This window comes from Bos grunniens, chromosome 28 (assembly GCF_055505025.1).
Source record: "Bos grunniens cultivar Pamir isolate PY7600 chromosome 28, Bosgru_T2T1.0, whole genome shotgun sequence".
Lineage (NCBI taxonomy): Eukaryota > Metazoa > Chordata > Mammalia > Artiodactyla > Bovidae > Bos > Bos grunniens.
The window spans coordinates 20,716,099-20,734,194 of NC_141192.1; positions in this window are offsets into that span (position 1 = coordinate 20,716,099).

Here is an 18,096-nt window from a genome sequence, read left to right on the forward strand (position 1 = left end):
TCACTTCATGGCAAATAGATGGGGAAACAGTGGAAACAGAGTCAGACTTTATTTTTCTGGGCTCCAAAATCACTGCAGATGGTGACTGCAGCCATGAAATTAAAAGACGCTTACTCCTTGGAAGGAAAGTGATGACCAACCTAGATAGCATATTCAAAAGCAGAGACATTACTTTGCCAACAAAGGTCCGTCTAGTCAAGGCTATGGTTTTTCCTGTGGTCATGTATGGATGTGAGAGTTGGACTGTGAAGAAGGCTGAGCGCCGAAGAATTGATGCCTTTGAACTGTGGTGTTGGAGAAGACTCTTGAGAGTCCCTTGGACTGCAAGGAGATCCAACCAGTCCATTCTGAAGATCAGCCCTGGGATTTCTTTTGAAGGACTGATGCTAAAGCTGAAACTCCAGTACTTTGGCCACCTCATGCGAAGAGTTAACTCATTGGAAAAGACTCTGATGCTGGGAGGGATCGGGGGCAGGAGGAGAAGGGGACGACAGAGGATGAGATGGCTGGATGGCATCAGTGACTCAATGGACGTGAGTCTGAGTGAACTCCAGGAGTTGGTGATGGACAGGGAGGCCTGGCATGCTGGGATTCATGGGGTCGCAAACAGTCGGACATGACTGAGCGACTGATCTGATCTGATCTATGTTACATATGGTAATTAAGTTTTCATGTTACTCTTTCCATGCATCTTACCCTCTCCTCCCCTCTCCCCATGTCCATAAGTCTATTCTTTATGTCTGTTTCTCCACTGCTGCTGCTAAGTCGCTTCAGTCATGTCCGACTCTGTGCGACCCCATAGATGGCAGCCCTCCAGGCTCCCCCATCCCTGGGATTCTCCAGGCAAGAACACTGGAGTGGGTTGCCATTTCCTTCTCCAATGCATGAAAGTGAAAAATGAAAGTGAAGTCGCCCAGTCGTGTCCAACTCTTATCGACCCCATGGACTACAGCCTACCAGGGTCCTCTGTCCATGGGATTTTCCAGGCAAGAGTACTGGAGTGGGGTGCCATTGCCTTCTCCTGTTTCTCCACTGCTGCCCTGTAAATAAATTCAATACCATTTTTCTAGATTCTGTATATATGTGTTAGAATACAGTATTTATCTTTCTCTTTCTGACTCACTTCAGTCTGTATAATCGGTTCTAGGTTGAACCACCTCATCAGAACTGCCTCAAAGGCCTTCCTTTTCATGGCTGAGTAATATTCCATTGTGTATATGTACCACAACTTCTTTATCCATTCATCTGTCAGTGGACATCTAGGTTGCTTCCATGTTCCAGCTATTGTAAATAGTGCTGCAGTGAACAATGGGATACATGTGTCTTTTTCAATTTTGGTTTGCTCAGGGTATATGCCTAGGAGTGGGATTAATGGGTCATATGCTGATTTTATTCCTAGTTTTTAAAGGAATCTCCATACTGTCTTCCATAGTGGCTGTATCAATTTACATTCTCACCAAGAATGCAAGAGTGTTTCCTTTTCTACACACCCTCTCCAGCATTTATTATTTGTAGACTTTTTGATGATGGTCATTCTGACTGCTGTGAGGTGATATCTCATTGTAGTTTTGATTTGCATTTCTCTAATAATAATGTTGAGCATCTTTTCACATGTTAGCCATCTGTATGTCTTCTTTGGAGAAATCTCTGTTTAGGTCTTTTTCCCACTTTTTGATTGGATGGTTTTTCTGGCATTGAGTTGTATGAGCTGCTTGTATATTTTGGAAATTAATCCTTTGTCAGTTGTTTCATTTGCTATTGTTTTCTCCCATTCTGAGGGTTGTCTTTTCACCTTGCTTATAATTCCCTTTGCTGTGCAAAAGCTTTTAAGTTTAATCAGGTCCCACTTGTTTACTTTTTTTTAAAATTTCTGTTACTTTAGGACGTGGGTCATAGAGGATCTTGCTTTGATTTTTATCATCGAGTGTTCTGCCTATGTTTTCCTCTAAGAGTTTTATAGTTTCTGGTCTTACATTTATGTCTTTTTTTTTTTTTTTTACATTTTTTTACATTTACGTCTTTAATCCATTTTGAGTTTATCTTTGTGTGTGGTGTTAGAAAGTGTTCTAATTTCATTCTTTTACATGTAACTGTCCAGTTTTCCCAGCACCATTTATTGAAGAGGCTGTCTTTGCTCCGTTGTATGTTCTTGCCTCCTTTGTCAAAAATAAGGTACCCATAGGTGCATGGGTTTATTTCTTGGCTTTCTATCTTGTTCCATTGGTCTCTATTTCTGATTTTGTGCCAGTACCATACTGTCTTGATGACTGTAGCTTTGTAGTATAATCTGAAGTCAGGAAGATTGATTCCTCCAGTTCCATTCTTCTTTCTCAAGACTGCTTTGGCTATTTGGGGTCTTTTGTGTTTCCATATGAACTGTGAAATTTTTTGTTCTAGTTTTGTGAAAAATGCCATTGGTAATTTGATAGGGATCACACTGAATCTGTAGATTGCATTTGGTAGTATAGTCATTTTCACAGTATTGATTCTTCCTACCCAGGAACATGGAAGATCTCTCCATTTGTTTATGTCATCTTTGATTTCTTTCATTAGTGTGTTAAAATTTTCTGTGTACAGTTCTTTTGTCTCCTTAGGTAAATTTATTCCTAGATATTGAATTCTTTTTGTTGCAATGCTGAATAGGATTGATTCCTTAATTTCTCTTTCTGATTTTTCATTGTTAATATATAGAAATGCAAGTGATTTCTGTGTATTGACTTTGTATCCTGCAACTTTGCTAAATTCACTGATTAGCTCTAGTAATTTTTTGATACTACCTTTAGGGTTTTCTATGTACAGTATCATGTCATCTGCAAACAGTGAGAGCTTTACTTCTTTTCTGATCTGGATTCCTTTTATTTCTTTTTCTTTTCTGATTGCTGTAGCTAGGACTTCCAGAACTATGTTGAATAATCATGGTGAAAGTGGACACCCTTGTCTTGTTCCTGATCTTAGGGGAAATGCTTTCAGTTTTTCACCATTGAGAATAATGTTTACTGTAGACTTATCATATATGGCCTTTACTATGTTGAGGTAGGTTTCTTCTATGCCCATTTTTTGAAGAGTTTTAATCATAAATGGATGCTGAATTTTGCCAAAGGCTTTTTCTGCATCTATTGAAATTATCATATGGTTTTTATCTTTCAAATTGCTAATGTAATGTATCACATTGATTGATTTGCATATATTGAAGAATCCTTGCATTCCTGGGATAAACCCAGCTTGATCATGGTGTATGAGTTTTTTCATATGTTGCTGAATTCTGTTTGCTGAAATTTTGTTGAGGATTTTTGCATCTATGTTCATCAGTGATACTGGCCTGTAGTTTTCTTTTTCTGTGTTGTCTTTGTCTGGGTTTTGGTATCAGGGTGATGGTGACCTCATAGAATGAGTTTGGAAGTGTTCCTTCCTCTGCAATTTTTTGAAAGAGTTTTAGAAGGATAGGCATTAGCTCTTCTCTAAATGTTTGATAGAATTCTCCTGTGGAGCCATCTGGTCCTGGGCTTTTGTTTTTGGGGGAGTTTTTTTTTTTTTTAATCACAGCTTCAATTTCAGTGCTTGTAATTAGGTTGTTCATAACTTTAATTTCTTCCTGGTTCAGTCTTGGAAGATTGAACTTTTCTAAGAATCTGTCCATTTCTTCCAGGTTATCCATTTTATTGCCATATAGTTGTTCATAGTAGTCTCGTATAATCCTTTGCATTTATGCATTGTCTGTTGTAACCTCTCCTTTTTCATTTCTAATTTTGCTGATTTGATTCTTCTCTCTTTTCTTCTTGATGAGTCTGGCTAAAGGCTTGTCAACTTTGTTTATCTTCTCAAAGAACCAGCTTTTAGTTTTATTAATATTTACTATTGTTTCTTTCATTTCTTTTTCATTTATTTCTGCTCAGATCTTTATGATTTCTTTCCTTCGACTAATTTTGTGGGGGTTTTTTGTTGTTGTTGTTGTTCTTTTTCCAGTTGTTTTAGGTGTAAAGTTAGGTTGTGTATTTGATGTTTTTCTTGTTTCTTGAGGTAGGATTGTATTGCTATAAACTTCCCTCTTAGAACTGCTTTTGCTGCATTCCATAGGTTTTGAGTTGTCGTGTTTTCATTGTCATTTGTTTCTAGAAATTTTTTTATTTCCCTTTTGGTTTCTCCAATAACTTGTTGGTTATTTAGAAACGTGTTTAATCTTCATGTGTTTGTGTTTCTTACAGTTTTTTTCTTGTAACTGATATCTAGTCTCTTAACATTGTAGTCAGAGAAGATGCTTCAATTACAGATGAAGATGCTTCAAATACAATTTCAATTTTCTTAAATTTATGTTTGATTTGTGATCCAAGATGTGGTCTATCCTGGAGAATATTTCATGTGCACTTGGGAAGAAGGTGTATTCTTCTGCATTTATATGGAATGTCCTGAAGATATCAGTGAGATCCATATCATCTAATCTATCATTTAAGACTTGTGTTTCCTTATTAATTTTCTGTTTTGATGATCTGTCCATTGGTGTGCTGCTGCTGCTGTTGCTGCTTGGGGTGTTAAAGTCTCCTACTATTATTGTGTTACTGCCAATTCCTCTTTTTATGTCTATTAGTGTTTGTCTTATGTATCGAGGTGCTCCTATGTTGGGTGCATCAGTTCAGTTCAGTCGCTCAGTCGTGTCTGACTATTTGTGACCCCATGAATCGCAGCACGCCAGGCCTCCCTGTCCATCACCATCTCCCAGAGTTCACTCAGACTCACGTCCATCGAGTCGGTGATGCCATCCAGCCATCTCATCCTCTGTCATCCCCTTTTCCTCCCACCCACAATCCCTCCGAGAATCAGAGTCTTTTCCAATGAGTCAACTCTTTGCATGAGGTGGCCAAAGTACTGGAGTTTCAGACTTAGCATCATTCCTTCCAAAGAAATCCCAGGGCTGATCTCCTTTAGAATGGACTGGTTGGATCTCCCTGCAGTCCAAGGGACTCTCAAGAGTCTTCTCCAACACCACAGTTCAAAAGCATCAATTCTTCGGTGCTCAGCTTTCTTCACAGTCCAACTCTCACATCCATACATGACCACTGGAAAAACCATAGCCTTGACTAGCCAGACCTTTGCTGGCAAAGTAATGTCTCTGCTTTTGAATATGCTATCTAAGTTGGTCATAACTTTTCTTCCAAGGGTGCATAGATATTTACAATTGTTACTTCTTCCTCTTGGATTGATCCCTTGATCATTATGTAGTGTCTTTCCTTATCTCTCGTAATCTTCTTTATTTTAAGGTCTATTTTGTCTGATATGAGGATTGTTACTCTAGCTTTCTTTTGCTTCCCATCTCCATGGAATATATTTTTCCATCCTCTCACTTTCAATCTATATGTGTCTTTGTGTCTGTAATGGGTTTCTTGTAGACAGCATATATATGGGTCTTGTTTTTGTATCCATTCAGCCAGTCTGTGTCTTTTGGTTGGTGCATTTAATCCATTTACATTTAAAGTAATTATAGATATATATATTCCTATTCAGTTCAGTTCAGTCGCTCAGTCCTGTCTGACTCTTTGTGACCCCATGAATCGCAGCACGCCAGGCCTCCCTGTCCATCACCATCTCCTGGACTTCACTCAGACTCACATCCATCGAGTCAGTGATGCCATCCAGCCATCTCATCCTCTGTCTTCCCCTTCTCCTCCTGCCCCCAATCCCTCCCAGCATCAAAGTCTTTTCCAATGAGTCAATTCTTCCCATGAGGTGGCCAAAGTACTGGAGTTTCAGCTTTAGCATCATTCCTTCCAAAGAAATCCCAGGGCTGATCTCCTTTAGAATGGACTGGTTGGATCTCCCTGCAGTCCAAGGGACTCTCAAGAGTCTTCTCCAACACCACAGTTCAAAAACATCAATTCTTCGGTGCTCAGCCTTCTTCACAGTCCAACTCTCACATCCATACATGACCACAGGAAAAACCATAGCCTTGACTAGACGGACCTTTGTTGGCAAAGTAATGTCTCTGCTTTTGAATATGCTATCTAGGTTGGTCATAACTTTTCTTCCAAGGAGTAAGCGTCTTTTAATTTCATGGCTGCAGTCACCATCTGCAGTGATTTTGGAGCCCCCAAAAATTAAAGTCTGACACTGTTTCCACTGTTTCCCCATTTATTTCCATGAAGTGATGGGACCGGATGCCATGATCTTCGTTTCCTGAATGTTGAGCTTTAAGCCAACTTTTTCATTCTCCACTTTCACCTTCATCAAGAGGCTTTTGAGTTCCTCTTCACTTTCTGCCATAAGGGTGGTATCATCTGCATATCTGAGGTTATTGATATTTCTCCCGGCAATCTTGATTCCAGCTTGTGTTTCTTCCAGTCCAGCGTTTCTCATGATGTACTCTGCATACAAGTTAAATAAGCAGGGTGACAATATACAGCCTTGACGTACTCCTTTTCCTATTTGGAACCAGTCTGTTGTTCCATGTCCAGTTCTAACTGTTGCTTTCTGACCTGCATACAGATTTCTCAAGAGGCAGATCAGGTGGTCTGGTATTCCCATCTCTTTCAGAATTTTCCACAGTTTATTGTGATCCACACAGTCAAAGGCTTTGGCATAGTCAATAAAGCAGAAATAGATGTTTTTCTGGAACTCTCTTGCTTTTTCCGTGATCCAGCAGATGTTGGCAATTTGATCTCTGGTTCCTCTGCCTTTTCTAAAACCAGCTTGAACATCAGGAAGTTCACGGTTCACATATTGCTGAAGCCTGGCTTGGAGAATTTTGAGCATTACTTTACTAGCATGTGAGATGAGTGCAATTGTGTGGTAGTTTGAGCATTCTTTGGCATTGCCTTTCTTTGGGATTGGAATGAAAACTGACCTTTTCCAGTCCTGTGGCCACTGCTGAGTTTTCCAAATTTGCTGGCATATTGAGTGCAGCACTTTCACAGCATCATCTTTCAGGATTTGGAATAGCTCAACTGGAATTCCATCACCTCCACTAGCTTTGTTCGTAGTGATGCTTTCTAAGGCCCACTTGACTTCACATGCCAGGATGTCTGGCTCTAGGTCAGTGATCACACCATCGTGATTATCTGGGTCGTGAAGATCTTTTTTGTACAGTTCTTCTGTGTATTCTTGCCACCTCTTCTTAATATCTTCTGCTTCTGTTAGGTCCATACCATTTCTGTCCTTTATCGAGCCCATCTGTGCATGAAATGTTCCCTTGGTATCTCTAATTTTCTTGAAGAGATCTCTAGTCTTTCCTCTTCTGTTGTTTTCCTCTATTTCTTTGCATTGATCGCTGAGGAATGGTTTCGTGTCTCTTCTTGCTATTCTTTGGTACTCTGCATTCACATGCTTATATCTTTCCTTTTCTCCTTTGCTTTTTGCTTCTCTTCTTTTCACAGCTATTTGTAAGGCCTCCCCAGACAGCCATTTTGCTTTTTTGCATTTCTTTTCCATTACCATTTTCTTAATTGTTTGGGGTTGATTTTGTAGCTCTTTTTTCTTCTCTCGTATTTCTTGGCTATATAAGTCCCTTTAACATTTGTTGTAAAGCTGGTTTGGTGGTATTGAGTTCTCTTAACTTTTGCTTGTCTGAAAATCTTTTTATTTCTCCATCACTTTTGAACGAGATCCTTGCCAGGTACAGTAATCTTGGCTGTAGATTTTTCCCTTTCAGTACTTTAAATATATCCTGCCATTTCCTCTGGCCTGCAGAGTTTCTGCTGAAAGATCAGCTGTTAAGCGAATGGGGTTTCCCTTGTATATTACTCGTTGCTTCTCCCTTGCTGATTTTAATACTCTTTCTTTGTGTTTAGTCTTTGTTAGTTTGATTGATATGTGTCTTGGTGTGTTTCTCCTTGGGTTTATCCTGTATGGGACTCTTTGTACCTCTTGGATTTTATTGACTGTTTCCTTTTCCTTGTTGGGGAAGTTTTCAACTATAATCTCTTCAAAAATTTTCTCATATCCTTTCTTTTTCTCTTCTTCTTCTGGGACCCCTATAATTCAAATGTTGGTGCATTTGATATTGTCCCAGAGGTCTCTGAGACTCTCTTCAGTTCTTTTCGTTCTTTTTACTATATTCTGCTCTTCTGAAGTTATTTCCACCATTTTATCTTCCAACTCATTGATTCATTCTTCTGCTTCAGATATTCTTTTTTTTTTTTTCAGATATTCTTAATGATATGTTTAATTTCAGTAATTGTGTGTTTGTCTCTGTATGTTTATTTTTTAATTCTTCTATGTCTTTGTTAACTGATTCTTGCATTTCCTCCATTTTGTTTTCAAGATTTTTGATCATCTTTATTATCATTTTTCTGAATTCTTTTTCAGGTAGTTTGCCTATTTCCTCTTCATTTATTTGGACTTCTGTATTTCTAGTTTGTTCCTTCATTTGTGTAGTACTTCTCTGCCTTTTCATTATTATTTTTTTTTAAACTTATTGTGTTTGAGATCTCCTTTTCCCAGGCTTCAAGGTTGAATTCTTTCTTGTTTTTGGTTTCTGCCCTCCTAAGGTTGGTCCAGTGGTTTGTGTAAGCTTTGTAGAGGGTGAGATTTGTGCTGAGTTTTTGTTTGTTTGCTTGTTTTTCCTCTGATGGGTAAGGCTGAGTGAGGTGGTAATCCTGTCTGTTGATGATTGTGTTTGTGTTTTTGTTTTGTTTGTTGTTTAGATGAGGCGTTCTGCATAGGGTGCTACTGGTGGTTCAGTGGTCTTGTATTTAAGTGGTTTTCTTTGTGTGAATTCTCATTATCTGATACCCCCTAGGGTTAGTTCTCTGGTAGTCTAGGGTCTTGGAGTCAGTGCTCTCACTCCAGAGTCTCAGGGCTTGATCTCTGGTCAGGAACAAAGATTCTACAAGTGGTATGATATGGCATTAAGTGAGATTAAAACAAATATCCAAAAATGAGAAGCCAAAGATAAACCCCAGACAAATGGCAGTTACAAAATCAGGCAAATAATAATTAAAATAATGGAATGTACACATATACACTCATGAGCAAAGTCAAAACAATCAACAAAAATAGAGTAGATTGACCCAGCAAACAAAAGAAATCAAAAATTATATTAACCAGTTAAGATCAAAACTAACTAAAGCACAAACTGGAAAACAAGACTAGAGCAAGGTGCCAAGTGGGGAATAAAATAATGAAAACAAAACTAACAAATATGCTGAGAGGAAAGAAAAGAAAGAATAGATATGCAAAGTTAAATTGAGGTAGATGAAGAAGATTTATATACATTAAAGATTAACTGCAAGGGGGAAAGAACAGTAGGGAAGGCAAACAGAGATAAATGTAGAAAAAATATAATAGGGTTTAAAAAATTAAAATTATAAAAATGAGAAAAGAAAAAAAAATGGAAGAAGAAAGAAAAAAGGAAAAAAAAGGAAAACTCCATCAAACTACAAAAGCCCAACATAGAGGCAAAGATTTATAACTACAATAAAAAGTGTGACTGAATATACACATATACATATACACCCATAAGCAAAATCAAAACAGTCCAACAAAAATAAAGTACAATAGACTGACCTGGTGAACAAAGGAAACCAAAAATCATATCTACCAGAACAAAACTAAAGCACAAACTGGAAAACAAAACTGAAGCAAGGTGCTAATTGAGGAATAAAGCAATGAAAATAAAACTAACAAAATTTTGAGAAGAAAGGAAAGAAAGAAAAGAAAGAAAGAATAGATATGCAAAGTTAAATAGAGGTAGATAAAGAAGATTTATATACATTAAAGATTAACTGCAAGGGGAAAAGAACAGTAGGAAAGGTAAAGGAATATCATCCTGTTTTGACATGAACCTATATAACATACCACTCTACCTGTGAACCCAGATTGATCTTATTCCTACTTTGTCAATTAGTCATAAAGAACACTCCCTGCCCCCGTCATATGGCCGTATATATGAACTGAAGGAGATACGTCAGTGCATCAGTGCCACCATGATATGAGGGTCTGGATACAAGCTCTTGAACTATTAATGCACTGAACTACTGTGGAATTCTGTGAGATGTCCAACCAGTCCAAGTGTCTTCAGATTATATTATGGCAGAGGGTAGAAGATTTAATATAGCCTTGAAAACAGACTAAATGACTCTTACCTGTTTCAAAAAAATATAACCTGTTTCTCATTCTCCTTTTTGATAGGGATGGTAAAGAAAGCATTTGCCAACTCAGTGCCTGCCTACCATGTACCTGAAGCTGTGTAACTCTTCTCTAGCAAAAGTACTACATCTGGCAAAGCTGCTGCAATTTAGAACTACCACTTCATTGAATTTATGATAGTCTACTGTCACCCTCCAGTATCCATCCAGCTTTCGAAAAACCCTAACTGATGAATTAAATGGAGATAAAATTGGGGACCAGTATCCCTGCATTCTTCAGTTGCTTAAAGGTGTTACCAATCTCTGACATCCCTCCCAGGAAATGATGTTTTTGATTTGTTGGTAGTTAAGGGTGGGTAGATTTAGAAGTCTCCACTTGGTCTTCTCATTAAAATAGCTCATATCACAACAGGTCAAGAAATCAATGTGGAGTCATGCTACCAATTATGCCCATTCTAATTATATATTTGGGGACTGAAAAAATGATCACTATGAGCTGGGTCAAGATTCCATTTATTACCTGATCACCTAATGCCCTAACAGGGAGGCCATGATGATGTTGTGGATCTCCATGTATCAAAGTTAACTAAACCCTTTAACTGACTGGCCTTGAAATACTGGAATAATCTCCTTTCCCCAGGATACTCTCCTTTCCCAACCTGAGGTAATGGCCATCAGTTCCTTTGGGTAAGCATTAGAGGAATCAGTGCTGTAAATACTTGTCATGGTGCCACAGGGTCTTATTCCAGAGCACTTAACCTCTGTTTTAGTCAGTGGGTTCCAGGTCTGAAAACCGGCTCAGGTAAGGAAAAAACTGGTCAAAGGGATGATGTATTTTTATTGAGGCAGCTGCCCTAAGCCTGCTGATCATTCATCCTCGATTTTTCTGATTGAATATACTCAGAAATACCTTTGTTGGCTATCCAGCTGTGATACTGTGATTTATAGAAAGGCACTGTCTTGCTGCTCACACACTTCACTGGACCTAGGGTAGATAAGGCATGACCAGGGAAGCTGGAGGAAGACTCGAGGAGCTGTGGAGACTGCAGACATGTTTATTCTCTCTGGGCAGCAGCAGTAGTAGCAGTAGCAGCGAGTCTTCAAAGACTACTGATATACTAAGACAGACAAAAGTGGCCCTTGACCAAGTGGGCATGCAGGCCCAGTGCTACCAAGGTCAGGAATATTGTTGTTTACAGAACATAAGATATGAGGCTATGAGAGAGTGGGCCAGGAGAGCCTGACTGACTCCATGTTGTCAATTAATTTCTCCACAGAAATTTAGAGATTTGCTCTTCTTTTCACCTTGCTTATAGTTTCCTTTGCTGTGCAAAAGCTTTTAAGTTTAATCAGGTCCCACTTGTTTTCTTTTGTTTCCTAGGAGGTGGGTCATAGAGGATCTTGCTTTGATTTATGTCATCGAGTGTTCGGCCTATGTTTTCCTTTAAGAATTTTATAGTTTCTGGTCTTACATTTACATCTTTAATCCATTTTGAGTTTATCTTTGTGTGTGGTGTTAGAAAGTGTTCTAATTTCATTCTTTTACATGTAGCTGTCCAGTTTTCCCAGCACCATTTATCGAAGAAGCTGTCTTTGCTCCATTGTATGTTCTTGCCTCCTTTGTCAAAAATAAGGTACCCATATGTGCATGGGTTTATTTCTTGGCTTTCTATCTTGTTCCATTGGTCTCTATTTCTGATTTTGTGCCAGTACCATGCTGTCTTGATGACTGTAGCTTTGTAGTATAATCTGAAGTCAGAAAGGTTGATTCCTCCAGTTCCATTCTTCTTTCTCAAGACTGCTTTGGCTATTTGGGATCTTTTGTGTTTCCATATGAACTGTGAAATTTTTTGTTCTAGTTTTGTGAAAAATGCCATTGGTAATTTGATGCTGCTGCTGCTAAGTCACTTCAGTTGTGTCCAACTCTGTGCGACCCCAGAGACGGCAGCCCACCAGGCTCCCCCGTCCCTAGGATTCTCCAGGCAAGAACACTGGAGTGGCTTGCCATTTCCTTCTCCAATGCATGAAAGTGAAAAGTGAAAGTGAAGTCGCTCAGGTTGTCTACTTGAAAGTTACACAGTCGTGTCCGACTCCTAGCGACCCCATGGACTGCAGTCTACCAGGCTCCTCCATCCATGGGATTTTCCAGGCAAGAGTACTGGAGTGGGGTGCCATTGCCTTCTCTGGGTAATTTGATAGGGATCACATTGAATCTGTAGATTGCATTTGGTAGTATAGTCATTTTCACAGTATTGATTCATTCTACCCAGGAACATGGAAGATCTCTCCATCTGTTTATGTCATCTTTGATTTCTTTCATTAGTGTGTTATAATTTTCTGTGTATAGTTCTTTTGTCTCCTTAGGTAAATTTATTCCTAGATATTGAATTCTTTTTGTTGCAGTGGTGAATGGGATTGATTCCTTAATTTCTCTTTCTGATTTTTCATTGTTAGTATATAGAAATGCAAGTGACTTCTGTGTGTTCTCCCTCCTGACCTCCAGGAAATGGAGATGGGAGAGGGGCTGAAGATTAAGTTTAATTACCAGTCATCAAGCAGGAGATGGCAAGAATGAACACTAACATTTTAGGAATCAGTGAACTAAAGTGGACAAGAATGGGTGAATTTAATTCAGATGACCACTGTATCTACTACTATGGGCAAAAATCCCTTAGAAGAAATAGAGTAACCCTCATAGTTGACAAAAGAGTTAGAAATGCAGTACTTGGGTGCAATCTCAAAACTGAGAGTAATCTCAGTTCATTTCCAAGACAGACCATACAACATCACAGTAATCCAAGTCTGTGCCCCAACCACTAATGCTAAAGAAACTGAAGTTGAATGATTCCATGAAGACCAACAAGACCTTCTAGAACTAACATCAAAGAATAAAGATTTCCTTTTTTTTTTTTAGTTAAAATATTTGCTTGCAGTTTATTTTGGTTTTTCTAAATAGACATTCACATCTGTAAACAATAGGATGTTGGTTTCAGCCCCAACCCCCGATTCCTTACAAGTCTTTGTTCTCACACATTGGCTAGAACTGCCATTTGCTGTTAGTCGCTAAGCCGTGTCCGGCCCTGTTGTACTCCATGGACCGTTGCACACCAGACTCCCCATGGGATTTCCCAAGCAAGGGTACTGGAGTGGGTTGCCATTTCCTTCTCCAAGGATTTCCTTTTCATCACACGGGATTGGAATGCAAAAGTAGGAAGTCAAGAGATACCTGGAGTAACAGGAAAGTTTGGCCTTGGAGTACAAAATGAAGTAGGGCAAAGGCTAAGAGAGTTTTGCCAAAAGAACACACTGGTAATAGCAAACACCTTCTTTCAACAACACAAGAGATGATTCTACACATGGACATCACCAGATGGTCAATGCTGAAATCAGATTGTTACATTCTTTGCAGCCGAAGATGGAGAAGCTCTATATAGTCAGCAAAAACAAGACCTGGAGTTGACTGTGGCTCAGATCATGAGCTCTTTATTGTAAAATTCAGGCTTAAATTGAATAAAGTAGGGGAAACCACATACCACATTCAGGTATGACCTAAATCAAATCCTTTATGATTATACAGTGAAGAAGTGAAGTAACTCGCTCAGTCGTGTCCAACTCTTTGAGACCCCATGGACTGTAGCCAACCAGGCTCCTCTGTCCATGGGATTCTCCAGGCAAGAATACTGGAGTGGGTTGCCATTTCCTTATCCAGGGGATCTTCCCAACCCAGAGATCAAACCCTGGTCTCCCGCATGGCAGGCAGATGCTTTAAACTCTGAGCCACCAGGAAATTCCTGATTATACAGTGGAGGTGACCAATAGATTTGAAAAATTAGATCTGGTAGAGAGAGTGCCTGCCTAAAGAACTATGGATGGAGGTTCATAATATTGTACAGGAGGCAGTGACCAAAACCATCCCCCCAAAAAGAAATGCAAGAAGACAAAGTGACTGTCTGAGGAGGCCTTACAAGTAATTGAGAAAAGAGAAGCTAAAGGCAAAGGAGAAAGAGAGAGGTATAACCAACTGAATGCAGAATTCCAGAGAATAGCAAGGAGAGATAAGAAGGCATTCTTAAATGAACAATGCAAAGAAGTAGAGGAAAGCAATATGAAGGGAAATACAATTTTTTGCAAGAGAATTGGAGATACCAAGGGAGCATTTCATACAAAGATGGGCACAATAAAGGACAGAAATGGCAAAGACCTAACAGTAGCAGAAGAGATTAAGAAGAGGTGGCAGAAATACACAGATATAACAAAGGTCTTAATGACCCAGATAATTATGATGGTGTGGTCACTCACCTAGAGCCAGACATGGAGTGTGAAGTCAAGTGGACCTTAGGAAGCATTACCATGAACAAAGCTAGTGGAGGTGATGGAATTCCAGCTGAGCTATTCAAAATCCTAAAAGATGATCCTATTAAAGTGCTACACTCAATATGTAAGCAAATTTGGAAAACTCAGCAGTGGTCACAGTACTGGAAAAGGTAAGTTTTCATTCCAACCCCAAAGAAAGGCAATGCCAAGTATGTTCAAACTACTGCACAATTGAACTCATTTCACATGCTAGCAAGGTAATGCTCAAAATCCTTCAAGTTAGGCTTCAACAGTATGTGAACTGAGAACTTCCAGATGTACAAGATGGATTTAGAAAAGGCAGAGGAACCAGAGATCAAATTGCAAGAGAATTCCAGAAAAACATCTGCTTCTTTTACTATGCTAAAGCCTTTGACTGTGTGTATCACAGCAAACTGGAAAATTCTTAAAGAGATAGGAAAACCAGGCCACCTTACCTGCCTCCTGAGAAGCCTGAATGCAGGTCAAGAAGCAACAGTTAGAACAAGACAGGGAACAATAGATTGGTTCAAAACTGGAAAAGGAGTACATCAAGGCTATATATTGTCACCCTGCTTATTAACGTATACGCAGAGTACATCATCGGAGAAGGCAATGGCACCCCACTCCAGTACTCTTGCCTGGAAAATCCCATGGGCGGAGGAGCCTGGTAGGCTGCCGTCCATGGGGTCGATAAGAGTCAGACACGACTGAGCGACTTCACTTTCACTTTTCACTTTCATGCATTGGAGAAGGAAATGGCAACCCACTCCAGTGTTCTTGCCTGGAGAATCCCAGGGACGGGGGAGCCTGGTGGGCTGCCGGTGGGCTGCCGTCTATGGGGTCGCACAGAGTCGGACACGACTGAAGTGACTTAGCAGCAGTAGCAGTACCAGAGTACATCATGTGACATGCTGGGCTGGATGAATCACAAGCTGGAATCAAGATTGCTGGGAGAAATATCAACAATCTCGGATATGCACATGATACCACTCTAATGGCAGAAAGCAAAGAGGAACTAAAGAGCCTCTTGATGAAGGTGAAAAAGGAGAGTGAAAGATCTGGCTTAAAATTCAACATTCAAAAAACTAAGATCATGGCATCCATTCCCATCACTTCATGGCAAATAGATGAGGGAAAAGTGGAAACAGTGATAGATTTATTTTTTTGGGCTCCGAAATCACTGCAGATGGTGACTATTGCCATGAAATTAAAAGATGCTTCTTCTTGGAAGAAAAGCTATGACAAACCTAGACAGCATATTAAAAAGCAGAGATGTCACTTTGCCAACAAAAGTTGATATAGTCAAAGCTTTGGTTTTTCCATGTATGGATGTGAGAGCTGGACCATAAAGAAGGCTGAGCACTGAAGAACTGATGCTTTTGAACTGTGGTGCTGGCAAAGACTCTTGTGAGTCCTTTGGACTGCATGGAGATCAAACCAGTCAATCCCAGAGGAAATCAACCTTGGTTATTCATTGGAAGTACTGGTGCCAAAGGTGAAGTTCAATACTTTGGCCACTTGATGCGCAGAGCCAACTCATTGGAAAAGACCCTGATGCTGGGAAAGTTTGAGGGCAGAAGGAGAGGGGGTTGGCAGAGGCTGAGACAGCTGGAAGGCATCACTGACTCAATGGACATGAGTTTGAGCAAACTCCAAGAGTCTATGAAGGACAGAGAAGCCTGGCGTGCTGCAGTTCATAGGGTCACAAAGAGTTGGATATGACTTAGCAATCAAACAACAACAACATGATTTATTTAATTAATCATACCTCTATAATGAAGGCTTCAAAAAAACCTAAAGGACAGGGTTCAGAGAACTTCCAGATTGGGGAACCAGAACCTTCTGCTTGCCACTGTGCCAGGTGTTAGGGAAATTAAAAAGGAGGAAGTCGTGTTCAGACTTCAGAGACAAGAAAGCAGAGCAAGCCTCTCATCTTGCTTCTGGCCTGCCTAGACACTGCCTGACCATGTGCCTGCTTGTGAGTGCACCAATTGTTACCAGTAAGCCAAGCGGCACTACAGATAAGATAGGGAAGCCCCTGAAGATCTGGCCAATCTCCCAGGGTCTCAAAAAATCTCATTACTCACCAGATAAACAGCATTGTAAAAAGATTAATGTGAAACCAGAGCTGCATATTTGCTCTCAAACTGATGATGATATCAGTTTGTGGCCCTGGATTATAAAGAGCCCCCAAACTCAATTTGTAGTCTTGCCCATGGCAGGGACACACTGCCCAGGACCTTTTCCCAACTGGGACTCCAGATTGCTGTTACTCAGGACTTCCCAGTGCTATTTCAACCTGGATGTTAGTCGGCCCAATTTGGTGATATATGTACTGTTACTCTCCTCTGCTGTTTCTATTTATCTTTGCTTTTCATGATCATATGTTGAAAATAAGTTAGACAATTCACTATTAAATATTGAAATTATGCACCTGTGTCTGATTCATGTCAATGTATGGCAATAACCACAATGTTGTAATTATCCTCCAATTAAAATAAATTAATTTAAAAATTTAAAAAGATAATGCTAACTTTTAAAAAAAATATTAAAATTGTTTATTTCTGTAAAATGAGTGGTTTCTTTTGTTAATGAATCCTTCAAACCTGAAAGTTAAAACTTTCAGCAAAACACCAGGCCCTAAACTCCACAAGGTTATTTGGAAACTCATCTTGGGTATCTCTTCATCTAGCTCAAGTTATAAGCTTTTATAATAAACTGGTGGTCAAGTAAGTAAAATGTTTCTCCAAGTTTTGTAAGTTGCTTTAGCAAATTAGCTGAACCTGAGGAGGGGACCATTGGAAGCTCCAATTTATACCCCATCAGTTAGAGGCATAGGAAACAACCTAGGCATCTGAGGTGAAGAGAAGTCTTATGGGGCCGAGCCTTTACCCTGTGGAATCTGATGCTGACTCCAGGTAGACAGTGTCAGAATTGAGCTGAATTGTAAGAAACCTAGCTGATGTCAGAAATTTGCTTGTTGGTGTGGGGAAATTCCTCCCTACTCCCTCACTGCTGCTGCTGCTGCTGCTGCTAAGTCGCTTCAGTTGTGTCCGACTCTGTGCGACCCCATAGACGGCAGCCCACCAGGCTCCCCTGTCCCTGGGATTCTCCAGGCAAGAATACTGGAGTGGGTTGCCATTGCCTTCTCCAATGCATGAAAGGGAAAAGTGAAAGTGAAGTCGCTCAGTCGTGTCCGACTCTTATCGACCCCATAGACGGCAGCCCACCAGGCTCCCCCATCCCTGGGATTCTCCAGGCAAGAATACTGGAGTGGGTTGCCATTTCCTTCTCTCTACCCCTACTGCAATGGAACTGGGTGCAGACTGTTAACCAACTATGTTACCTCTGAAGATGCCACTTCATAACTTTGCCCATCAGGTTTCCCTGCTTTCCATTCTGACCTTGCTCACATGATAATCATACCATCTGGCTTCTGATGGCTGAACAGCTTCACCTGGCCTCTCTTATTTTGGGATGCCCATCATTCCCACTGCTATTAGTGAGCCCAATTCTCTAACAACCTTCTACCATCAACTCTGCCCTGTAAGGGGAGAGCTACCAATGATAGTTCAGAGATGCTGTCCCTCTTGGCAGCATATTCTTCATTGCTTTGACTTTCCTACAGAACCAAGCCATTTGGTCGGTTTTTAGAGCTTACACAATCTGTCCATTCTAGCATGCTCAC